Source organism: Hyposmocoma kahamanoa, unplaced genomic scaffold, assembly GCF_003589595.1.
Source record: "Hyposmocoma kahamanoa isolate Upper Pololo Valley unplaced genomic scaffold, ASM358959v1 102, whole genome shotgun sequence".
Lineage (NCBI taxonomy): Eukaryota > Metazoa > Arthropoda > Insecta > Lepidoptera > Cosmopterigidae > Hyposmocoma > Hyposmocoma kahamanoa.
The window spans coordinates 6,664,839-6,676,486 of NW_020653337.1; the positions used below are offsets into that span (position 1 = coordinate 6,664,839).

Here is an 11,648-nt window from a genome sequence, read left to right on the forward strand (position 1 = left end):
GTGTGTGTGTGTGTGTGTGTGTGTGTGTGTGTGTGTGTGTGTGTGTACGTGTATTTAAGAGTGGTTATCAAGCAGAGCTACAACTTCTCCATATGTTTTCCCCGCAATCCATTATATGCAAACACAGTGTTGGTACTTGGAATTGGTATTACAAGATCTTGCCTTTCTTTCTGTCTGCTACTATGGTCATATGCTAAAGTTTTATGTTTTTTTAACACTTTGCTAGTAACATACAATTCTCTCACCGAGATAGCTCACACAAGTTGTACAACTGTTTAGTACAAAACCTCATCTTCTTAAAATACATGACCTCAATCAAGCTGCGTTGAGCACGTTCTACATCAAGAAACTTCGTTTTCGGCGCACCACCCCAGACAGGTATGCAATACACTAAGGCAGAATGTACTAAAGATATGTATACTTCTTTCAACAGGTCTCTAAATTACTTTACAATTTTGTATGGCAAATTATACAGCGCCTCTAGCGGTCACAAGAAGAAACAACATTTTGTATACAAACGAGGTCGCTAGCGATAACTGTCACTATAAGGGGCACCGCAGATCTAAAAAGTGTCAGATAGTAAAAAAAAATAAAAATTTTATCATGTTTTGTCAAAAGTCAGGGAACAAAAGTTGTTGTGGAAGAAGTTAGTAATATAGTCCTTCAAGGTTAGTATTTTCAAAATAACCCTGTATAGTCCCACAGCTGGGCACAGGCGTCCAGGGCTAATTCACAATTCAATTAATTGTGAAAACATAGGTTGTCTAGAAGTTTACATGTACAAAATATGTATAATTTCACTGTGTCCGTAAGCATACAAATATTGAAAGTACGTTATAATAATTATTCTAAGATTATAGGTACATTTACTCACATGCTCTTCATCAGATTAAAACAGGTGTAACATGTTTTTTTAATAGTATCACGTGGGCGTGCACACTTGGACTTAATAAGTCAGTCAGTAATTTAAACGCAGTGATATTACAAGAGTAATTTTAATGATAATAATCGTAAAATGTAACTAGATGTCAAAATTATAATTTGAATAACGTCGAAATAAATATAGAAATGTCAAAAATTGGACAATGAAATCAAGTTCCTGTATAAAATTACAAATAAGAAAACTGAATGTTCTGATCTTTTAAAAAAAAATAATTTTACTGTTCCTTATACTATCCCAGATTCTGCCTTCCCCTTTCCATCATCGCGAGACTAGACGTGGGCTGGGATTCCACTCCTATGTTATGGATATTCCCTGGATTCGTACGAAGCGTTTCGCTTCCACAATTATATGGCGAGCGACTAGAGAGTGGAATTCCCTGTCTGCGGACGTATTCCCCGAAAGCTGTAACTTGGACCTATTCAAGGCGAGAGTGAATAGGCATTATTTAGGTGTCCATGCTACATCGTCGACCTCATCATCCCTTTCCATCGGGTGAGATGGAGGTCAAATGCGCACTTATTTCTAATAAAAAAAAGACTACCAATACGGAAAGTGTTCAACATTCCAAATCACAGAACTAATTTGGGTTTACATTGTCTACGAATGTAACATAACCACTCTAAAGGCTCCTTTTATAGACGTTTTCAATTCGCCAAATGTTTTTAAAAATAAACTACCTAATGCATTATTTAAATGTAGCATAGACTCTTTTAGGCTTCCCACTTAGACTTACTACCTTGGAATTTTTTGAAATGATTTAGATAGTTCTTGGTAAATGTTGTGGACGCCTATAATTGGAATTATTTGGAATGTGTTGTGCACATTAGTAATTGATATCATTGTTTGTAATGTGTTGCGATGTGAATTATTGTACATGTCTTGCTGTTGGTATACCTTTTTATAAAAATAAAAATTAAAGAATTTTGTTTTGTTTGAAGAATTGTCATTTAACAACTCATAACAATCCCTATTATGGGGTCATAATTTTCTCGCTGGTCAAATGCGAGATAACGAACTTCACACACATCATTAAATTGCTTTGCACGTGTGTGCAGATTTCCGCACGATGTTTTCCATCATCGAAATGGTGGTAAATTTCGAATTAAAGCTCAGAGGTGCATGCCCGGATTCGAATACATAACCTTCTGCTTGAGAGGTAGTTCAAACAATTAGGCTACCACTGTTTGTTTACACGGTACACCTGCACTTATGTAAATATAATATATAATATAATAATAATAATAATATATATGCTTCTGTTTATAAATACGCAACACAAATCTAAGGTGCCAAACCTTTTTCTTACTATGGGTATAGAATCAAAGCAGGTACGTACAAAATTTTCACAATTTTTTTAATTTTTTTTTATAACATCAAGTGACGGGACGAACTAGTCGTGCCAGTACTAGAGCTTTAAATTGCATAGATCTGAGGGGCACTGCCTCTGCGCCCGTCACCCTGAGACTTAAGTTGACAAGTACCATATGCCTGTAATTTCACCAGCACCCTTAACCCTTCAAAATCGGAACACAGTAATGCTGACATTACTGCTTGGCGGCAATAAATGCTTAAAACTGGTTTTTACGAGTACTTGGGTTGATTATCTTGTCTTTTGTCTTTTGTTTATCTACGTATTATTCTCTTGTGTGCAATAAAGGGTATTTGCATTGTATTTATTCACAGATTAACTAGGAAACTTGAGATTTTCTCACTCAACAATATTAAGTCGCTAATCTTAAAAAAAGTAATAAAATCTTTAATAAACAGAATAAAGATTGCGGTTAGTGCTGTGGGTGTTAGGTAAGATTAGGTTTTGGGTTCTCGGTACAACTAATTTAGGAAAAGAACTTATCGAAATTAATACCTGTCTGGGGTACTGCCCGATCAGTTTTGCCATAAGGTATTTATTTCTTGAGTTTAGGTAATTGGTATGATTATATGGCACATTGTTTTTATTATTAGTTAGTAGCCTTGAGAAAGAGTTCGTTCAGGGAAGCACTGCCACCTTACTTATTCCAGCCGCCAAGTAGTAGCTCACATTACTGCTTTCGGTTTTGTAGGGTGCTGGTGAAAGTACTGGCACATGGGACTTGTCAACTTATGTCTTAAGGTGAAGTTGAAGTTGCAGTGCCCCTCAAATTTTTACGATGAGTGGCCCTGCAACTGCTATAAACAGGCGTGTAGGTTACGAACAGGCGCACGTCTTGATTGTCCCGTCACTTGGTATACATATTATAAAAAATGACCTCAAAAGTTCGTGGAATTACATCTATTTGCCAAGTTTTATTGAAATCGGTTAACGGAAAATGCGCGAAACCGGATTCATCCCCTAGTTTGCCACATTTAGAGGTGGAATATTTTCTTCAAATTCAATTGGGACCAAATATGAGGTACCCTCTTTACAACAAAAAGAGAATCATCAAAATAGGTTCACTAATCGTTATTGCGTAACAAACATACAAAAAAAATACAGCCGAATTGTGAACTTACTCCTTTTTTCAAGTCGGTTAAAAATAATACATTAAGGCTCAAACCGCGAAACGGAATGAAAGCGGTTTTTTGCGAAGAAGTTTTACATGGCATAATGAACTTTATATCGATTGTGTAACGCACAAATTAGATACGATACGGTAGCTGCTTAAATTCCCGAGTTCGCGCGAGAATTTTCCATAAGAGCACGACCTGTTTTATGGCTAGTACGTTACATGATTAATAATGTTTATTTTGCTATGTGCTTGTTGTAGATATTTTTTTGGTTTTGTAACGACTTTTTTGACGTAGGGCCATCTGTGAGAAATCTATTTCTTCACTCAGCCAGGTACCTTTACAGCTACCAGCAACTGACTGGAGATGTCGTTTATTAATAAGTTTATTGAATGTCACGATGTTTGACCACCATGTTATTTTATTTGTGAAATTAGTCCATTAGTTGTATCTATTTTATTAGGGGTTAAAGTATGAAATTGCCGTTTTATTGCAATAGGTTCTTTGAATTTTCATAGAATCTTCATGGTTTGAGGTTTTCGAATGAAACTTTTTTCAAATGGTTTCTGTAATGTTTTTCTTTTTTTAAATTTGAAACATTTGAATATCGACTTTCAATTGTTTTTGTTATTCAATTTAGACAAGAAAGATGGATACTGCGAAAATTCGAGTGATTTTTGAATACGAGTTCCGACGCGGAACTAACGCGGCAGAAACAGCCCGCAATATCAATGCTGCGTTTGGAGAGGGGTCTACTAATGAACGCACCGTGCGATTTTGGTTTAAACGCTTTCGTGATGGAAATTTCGACTTAAAGAACGAGCCACGAGGAAGACCGCCCACACAGGTGAATAACGATGAATTAAGAGAGATAGTGGAAGCCGATCCTAGTCAAACTACCCAGGAATTAGCGGCATGGTTTAACGTTACCTTACCCACAATATTGACTCACTTGCGTCAAATCAATAAAATAAAAAAATACGAAAAATGGGTGCCTCATGATTTGACTGATCTGCAGAAAGAAACGCGTGTTGAAACTTGTGTTGCCTTGTTGAACCGGTACAGAAATGAAGGAATATTGGATCGAATTGTAACATGTGATGAAAAGTGGATTCTTTATGATAACCGGAAAAGAAAAATGCAATGGCTGACCCCAGGTCAAATGCCACAACAGTGTCCTAAAGCAAAACTTACCAATAAAAAGGTAATGGTAACTGTTTGGTGGTCTCAGCATGGTGTTATTCACTATAGTTTTCTCCGATCTGGTCAAGCAATAACGGCAGATGTCTATTGTGCCGAACTCCGAACCATGTTGACAAAACTAGCAGTAAAACAGCCCCGACTCATGAATCGATCTTCACCATTATTGCTCCACGACAACGCGAGACCTCACACAGCACGAGAAACCATTTTGACCTTTCAGGAACTGCAGTTAGAAACCATTCGTCATCCTCCGTATTCACCAGACCTTGCTCCAACGGACTACCATTTTTTTCGTGATTTGGACAATTATCTACGTGACAAGAAGTTTTCTTCCCAGGAGGCAGTACAAAATGCTTTCACACAGTTTGTGCAGTCTAGATCGTCGGAGTTCTATCGCAAAGGCATTAATAACCTTCCCATTAGATGGCAGCAATGTATAGATAATAATGGCAACTATTTTGATTAAATAAATTTGTTAAAAATTTAAAAAATAAACAATTTAGATTTTCAGTACAAATCGGCAATTTCATACTTTAACCCCTATTATTTTCATAACACACAGGTAAGGTACAATAAAAGCTTGAATACTAGTAAGTAAAACTACATTACATTATATTAATAAAATTGGGTCCCCGCGGCAAGGTGCCCAAGATGCTGGCAGCGTTCCCCTTTTTTATGGCTATGCTAACGCGTTGGGCAAAGTAGCTCCCGGGCCCTTGGGTTTCCTAGGCTTTTTTTCTTTTTTTCCATTACTTTGTTCTATTGTTATACAACTAACTACTTTTTTTTTATAAAAAAGTCGTTAGTTTGCTATGATTACTGAAATTCGCTTTTATTCTATTTTGCGACGGATTTTGAGAAAGTATTCATTGTATTGTATTACAAATTTGTATATCTCAAGTTAGTTAGTTTTTTTGTTGCATTGACTAATCACTCCTTTGTTCAAAATTGATTAACACAAAAATATTCAGTGTTGCAAAGTAGCAAAACCTTAAATCGCTATAAATAAATTAACCGCTGTTATCTACAATGAATAATTGCTTTCGTTCGTGTTAAAAAAAATTAATTCGTTTTAGTTTCTTACACTAGTTGTTACGTACATTTAAATTAACAAATTCGAATTACAAAAATATGTTTCATACTTTACTACTGACGGTATAATAAAATATTTCAGCTCAAGTAAAGATGAAGCAATGGTTTTTTTTTAACCTTCATTTAATTTTAGGACTTTTGTTCTAGAGAACATGCCAGTCCTATCATACCTTATTCTGATTGTCATGCAATTTACAGTAAAAATATTTTTTTATATTATTCAAAATACTACGTTAACTATCGCTGATTTACCATGTCACACAACATTTTTGTATAATTTGAGGAGGGTTCAGACAAAATCCCTTGGAAAAAATTGACGTTCGAGCGGTTCAATTATAATGGAAACGTCAGTAGTTGTCACTGGCTTTCGTTCTTGGTACTTTCCGCCAACAAGTGATGAACGTCTTCAATTTTATTACAAAATTCACAATTTGGTGAATTCACTTCTTTCATAAAATGAAGTAATGGTAAAATATTTTAGAATATTGTAGAACACATTAGTATGATTGAGAGAGTGATTTTCTTAATTTAAATTAATATGTTTCATTATCAACCCATTTGTACGTCCCACTGCTGGGCACGGGTTCACCAAGGTGACCCAATGCGGGTTAGGTACTACACTTTTTCCGAGGGTTGTTAATTTTTATTTATAACGCATACACTTATAACCCCGCACTAGGGAAACCCTGCACCGCAAGTGCCATAGACACACACATACAATCACAAATTACACCCATTTTGGGGGAGATTTGTGCCCCATAGGTTAAAAAAACTGTTACGGAGATAATGTGATTGTAAATTTGACGCCTGGCGAATGCATGATATATTCTTTATTGCACATTAAAAATTACAATGACAGCACAGAATAATAATGTAAGTATCACAGAGTAAGCTAATGTACAATAGGCGTCCTTATTGCTAAGTAGCTATTTCTTCCAAGCAACCTTAAAATACAAATTTAAGTGCTTTTAATATCAAGTGACGGGACGAAAATGTGTGCCTGTTGGTAAGTTACTACGAACTTTACATTTTAATATCCCTAAGGTAACATACAAGGTGACCAAAAAAAGAAACCCAGATATGATCCGTAAATCGACTTTCCTATTACAAATGCCGGTGGTAGCTCCGAGTAGCGTGTAATGAGAAACCAGAATGTTAATTAAGATGTAATTAAGTCTAATACAATCAACAATGCTGCTCGCGTTCCGAAGGCATCCGCAAGTCATCATGAGGGTTTTTATCACTACCAACGTAGCTTGACTCTTTTATCATCACACAACGACCTCTCGCTGTATTATTCGTAAGTTAACGAAGGGAGGGGGCAAAGATCTTTTAAACTGGTCACGATAATCGAATGAGATCGGCCAACCCTTTAGTAAAAAATCGGTTAAATTCACTCTTTCCGAAGTCTATTGTGATTTGAGAACTCAATTTAGGGAGCTATAAGATGACGACGTGAGAGTTAAGAAGCGTAATGAAGATATCTAAGTCATATTAAGTTCATAGTGTATTGGAACATAAAGAAGTTACAAAATCGATTAATAAAAATAACTGCTAGTAGATATAGAGCTCCTTGTGAAACAGTTCCTCTAGGAAAGTACCTACTAACGCCATACCCATTTCAACCGCCGAGCATTACTCCGTTCGGGTTTGAAGGGTAAGAGTATGGTTGAATCTGCAGGCTCACGAGACCTGTCAACTTTATGTCATAGTGTGACGTCAAGTCTTTGGGAATCCAAATATTTCCCGCACCAATACGGTTCATTTTGCTTGGGTCGAACTTTCAGAATTTATTTTTTTACAATCGTAATTAAAGCCGTTGGAAAAATTAGTGTCGTATACTATACGTGTTCTATTTAGTTCAGTTCATATTAACAAAATCATTGGTATGTGTAAACTTCCTGTAAAATACATTCGGTTTTCTTGTAAATTTTCGAGGTAAGTTTGTGTTTTTTTTTTGGTGCTAATTTTTACGAATCGTGTTTTCACATCGTATAGTTCAGTGTATATCCTCAAATTTAAAATATATTTTATCCAAAGTGGTTGATTGAACACTTTTACTGTTAGGTGGAATCATCCAAAGCCATTTGGGGTTGTATAGACCCTTAAAGCTCTGTGTGGTACAGCAAATGTTATGGGTAGATTACGCACGACTTGTTTATCCCGTCAATTGATGTTATATAAAAAAGTTAAAACGACACAAAAGATGTCAGGGTAGGTTTTATTTAAAGCCTTGGCTGAAACTGACGGGGCCGAGTAAGTGAGGCAAAAAAAAACTTATTTTAACGTTAACTATGCTAGGTGAGGACGTTATAACATTCTCACATTTTATATTACATTTTGTTTGATTCCAGGATCAATTTCAGAAGTTTCACATTTTTTTTAACGCATACACTCATAGCCCCGCACTACGGAAAGCCTGTGTCGCGGGTGCCATGGACACACTAATAGACAACCACAAAATACACCCAAGCCTACGAAATAAATGTAAGCATACAAATATTTCTACTGACCCGGGAATCTAATCCGAGACCTCTGCGTGGCTGAACAGCGTGGTCATCGTTCGACCACGGAGGCAGTTAATTCTGGTCTGGGTATTTTGGGTAGTGCCCTAGAGTGAAATTCGTGGTTCTGGTACTCACAGGATAGGAAATACCCTTTAAGACCAGATAAATGGTGTGGTTAATTAACAACTTAAGTAACACGTTGATATCATTTTTTTTCGTTTCTCAATTCTTTGGCTGGTTTTAACTGCATTTACTGACAAAAATCGACAAAATGCAATATGGCGTGTATGTATGTTTAGGATGGGTAGTGATGAGAACTTATTTCGGTTTTTTTTCTTTGTGCATGAACTTTCTGACAATTCGGCATGTATATAAAATTACAGCTTTTTGTAAGGTAATGTAAATTATCATCATAATTATAGAGATCTATGATTTAATTATGCCTTCGTAATATTAGTAAAATATACATACATAGATCTTATGCCGCCGTTAATGGAAAGGGCGCATGTGAGAAAAATACTTATTTTTTAAATTTAATTTCCTTATACAATATTTTCAATGTTTTGAATTTTTATCACAAACTTTCAACTAACGGCAGCAGAGCAACCTAAATAATATTAAAAAAATAAGCCGCCGGTACTTTTAAAACTAATTTATTAACAAAACAAAATACTGGATAAAGTACATTATGAGGTATGGACGATTTTTTAACTGTAGTTTATCTACAATAGCCGTTGAACATTTCAGCGATACATGTTTACGATCTTGTCAAATGTTGAATTGATATATTAAAAGTGTTCTCTTACACATAGGCTCTTATACACTTTTGATATTTCATCCTGTGATCTAAGAAGCAACATAATTTCGAAATTTATAATAATGTTTATTTAAATATTATAGCGCTCCAACACATTTGCTTTTTATCTCCTTTATAATAAAATAAACTCAAGCAGGTTATAATATAAAAATTTGATTATAGATCCTTCCACGTCAAAAGAACACAAAGTGATTTGCTCAATTACTTGGTCCGTTCTGTAATGGCGCTATAAAATCAAGATCAATAACCGTCTCCTATTGTAGTGGTCCACGCGGTCTCTAACAACGCTTATAAAGTCAGAGATATGAAATAACATTCAAAACTGACCATAATACAAGCTATAAACAAAATTAACAACACAAGAACCCCTGCTGGTTTCAATTTTGAGGCTGACATCGGTCCTAATTCAATAAAGCAATAAAATTCACCTAATTATGCAAATGCTTTTGAAATATAAGGTATTATGCTTTTTTTTAGCTTGAAAAAATATGATGGGAGCCGTCAAATGAGGTCGTCGTAGGCTTTGATTAATGGGCACTGGCCGTGCGTTATCAAAATAATGTCATTAATATAATAGATTAATTATTATGTGTAATTAGAGAGTCGGCGGGAGGCGCCATGTGGATTAACTTGTACAATATTTTAATAATCCATCTATTAGCATTAATAACTCATAGAAACAGTCTTTGACGCGCCATGACTTTATATTTCATTTCAAATATTAATTAGATCTATTTCGTCACACGCATGTCATAATAAAATACAGAAAATACTTGTATACCACCTAGACCAGACATTTCATTATATTCTTAAATGTAATCAACAATTTTTTTAAATATTTAATTCCGTTTGTTGTGAATTATTGTTAATTAAACATCGCTTTTAAGGTCACAACTCAGTATTCATAAAGAGGATCCATTACTTGATGTATGTGACGCTATGAATTACAGTACAAGGCCGCACTTCACAATTTTTAATGAAACATGCATTCGTTTGATGTTAATTACAAAAATATGTAAAGTAATCATAGTACTTACGTCGATTAATTCACACCGCGAAACTCCGTAAAAATCGATAAGTCCTTTTATAGCACGTGAAGAGAGTGAAGGGAACACGAATAAATTGCCGTCAATAAACGACACAATTTACAAGATACCCCGTGACGTCTGGTCCGACAACAGAGCAATAAACTATGACACACCGACGCCTTCAATCGACTGGTAGAGAATACAGCCGGCTCGACAGTCGCCTACGCACGGTTCGAAAACGTATAACAAAAACTGTAGCGGGCTCAAGCCACTCCCCTGTGGAACGCCCGGCCAATAGCAGCGCGTTGATCCGTCGCTGGGTGTGAGGGTGGGCCATAATCAGTTAATACTGGTCCCTACTTCGATACCACTAATTGACTTTATCAACAAACCGACTTTACTGGCTGAAGTCACGATATATGCGTTTGTCTGCTGTGTCAAAGCCTAACTGTGGTCCACTAGTGCTGTAATTAAGTATGCTGCGAGTTAATGGGTGATTTGAGCTTCGTCGAGATTATTCAAGCTTAATATGTTTTTGAATAATCGATTTGTAATAAGGCTTTTTAATTTCTTTTTGTGTCTATTAACACATTTTTTGATTCTATGTGAAAAAAACATGTTTCATGTAGTGAGGCGAACAGAGCTAACTACAATTCCAAGAAGATAAATTTATTGTTGAGAAATATAACGTACGCTTCTTCTTTATTGAAGCATTGAAAGCCGTATTAGGTACCCAATTAAATGCTATGAAATCTTTATAAGCGGCGGCTTAGAGCATTTATTTGTGAACGTCGGCATCTTTGCTCTAATTGCACCTAGGGCCATAAACCAGCTGGCTTGGCCTCTTGCAACTACTTGCAACTTAGTTAGCGGCTTCGCTTTACACCGAGAGAAGCCTCTCAAGTTATTAGTTTGATACGTAATCAAGAACTTTAAGTATAGCGCAAGTACAGTAATAATACAGCATAACCCATAAAGATAATGATGATTGCAATACGAAAATTAGCTAATGGATACTAAATTAATGTTTTAAGAGATACACAAGTCCTAAATGTTAGTACGATACATTGTTGTAGTTATTGTTTAATTTGTTTACATGCATACATAATAGTAATAAATAAGTTGAGCAATAAACAAACGAGTCCACTAAAATTGCTTACAATTGAAAAAAAACATACCGACACCATTTCTTTTAATATCTTAAAACAACTACTATTTCAAAAACTATTTTATTTACAAAAACAATTCAAATTACTCTTTAATAATATAAGATTAAAATCTAGACAAACAACACGCGATGAAGGCTAGATTTTTATTCACTGTTGTCTTTCCTATCTTAGACGCTGACAAGTCATATAAAGAAGAAGGCCGATGTCGAGATAACGCGAAAGACAAAATGTTACAACAAGTTAGACCAACTACAAAAATAACGTAATAATTTGTAACAACCATCATTAAGGCCGCAATTAGTCGTCTTCGCGATGTAATTAAAACTATTAAAATGACATTTGGCACAAATCCCCTCGTATTATTCCGCTTCGTATCTTATAATGGTAGGTACAATTGTTTCAGAA

General features: G+C 35.4%; 1 protein-coding gene across 1 annotated transcript in view; it reads right to left on the minus strand.

Moving 5' to 3' along the window:
* LOC113234905 (homeobox protein aristaless-like) overlaps positions 1-10,236 on the minus strand; it is a 33,620-nt gene extending 23,384 nt beyond the window's left edge. The window contains exon 1 of the mRNA XM_026470428.1: positions 10,084-10,236. The gene's annotated coding sequence lies outside the window, so the exon portion shown is untranslated. The remainder of the gene's footprint in view (positions 1-10,083) is intronic.
* Between the last annotated feature and the right edge of the window lie 1,412 nt (positions 10,237-11,648).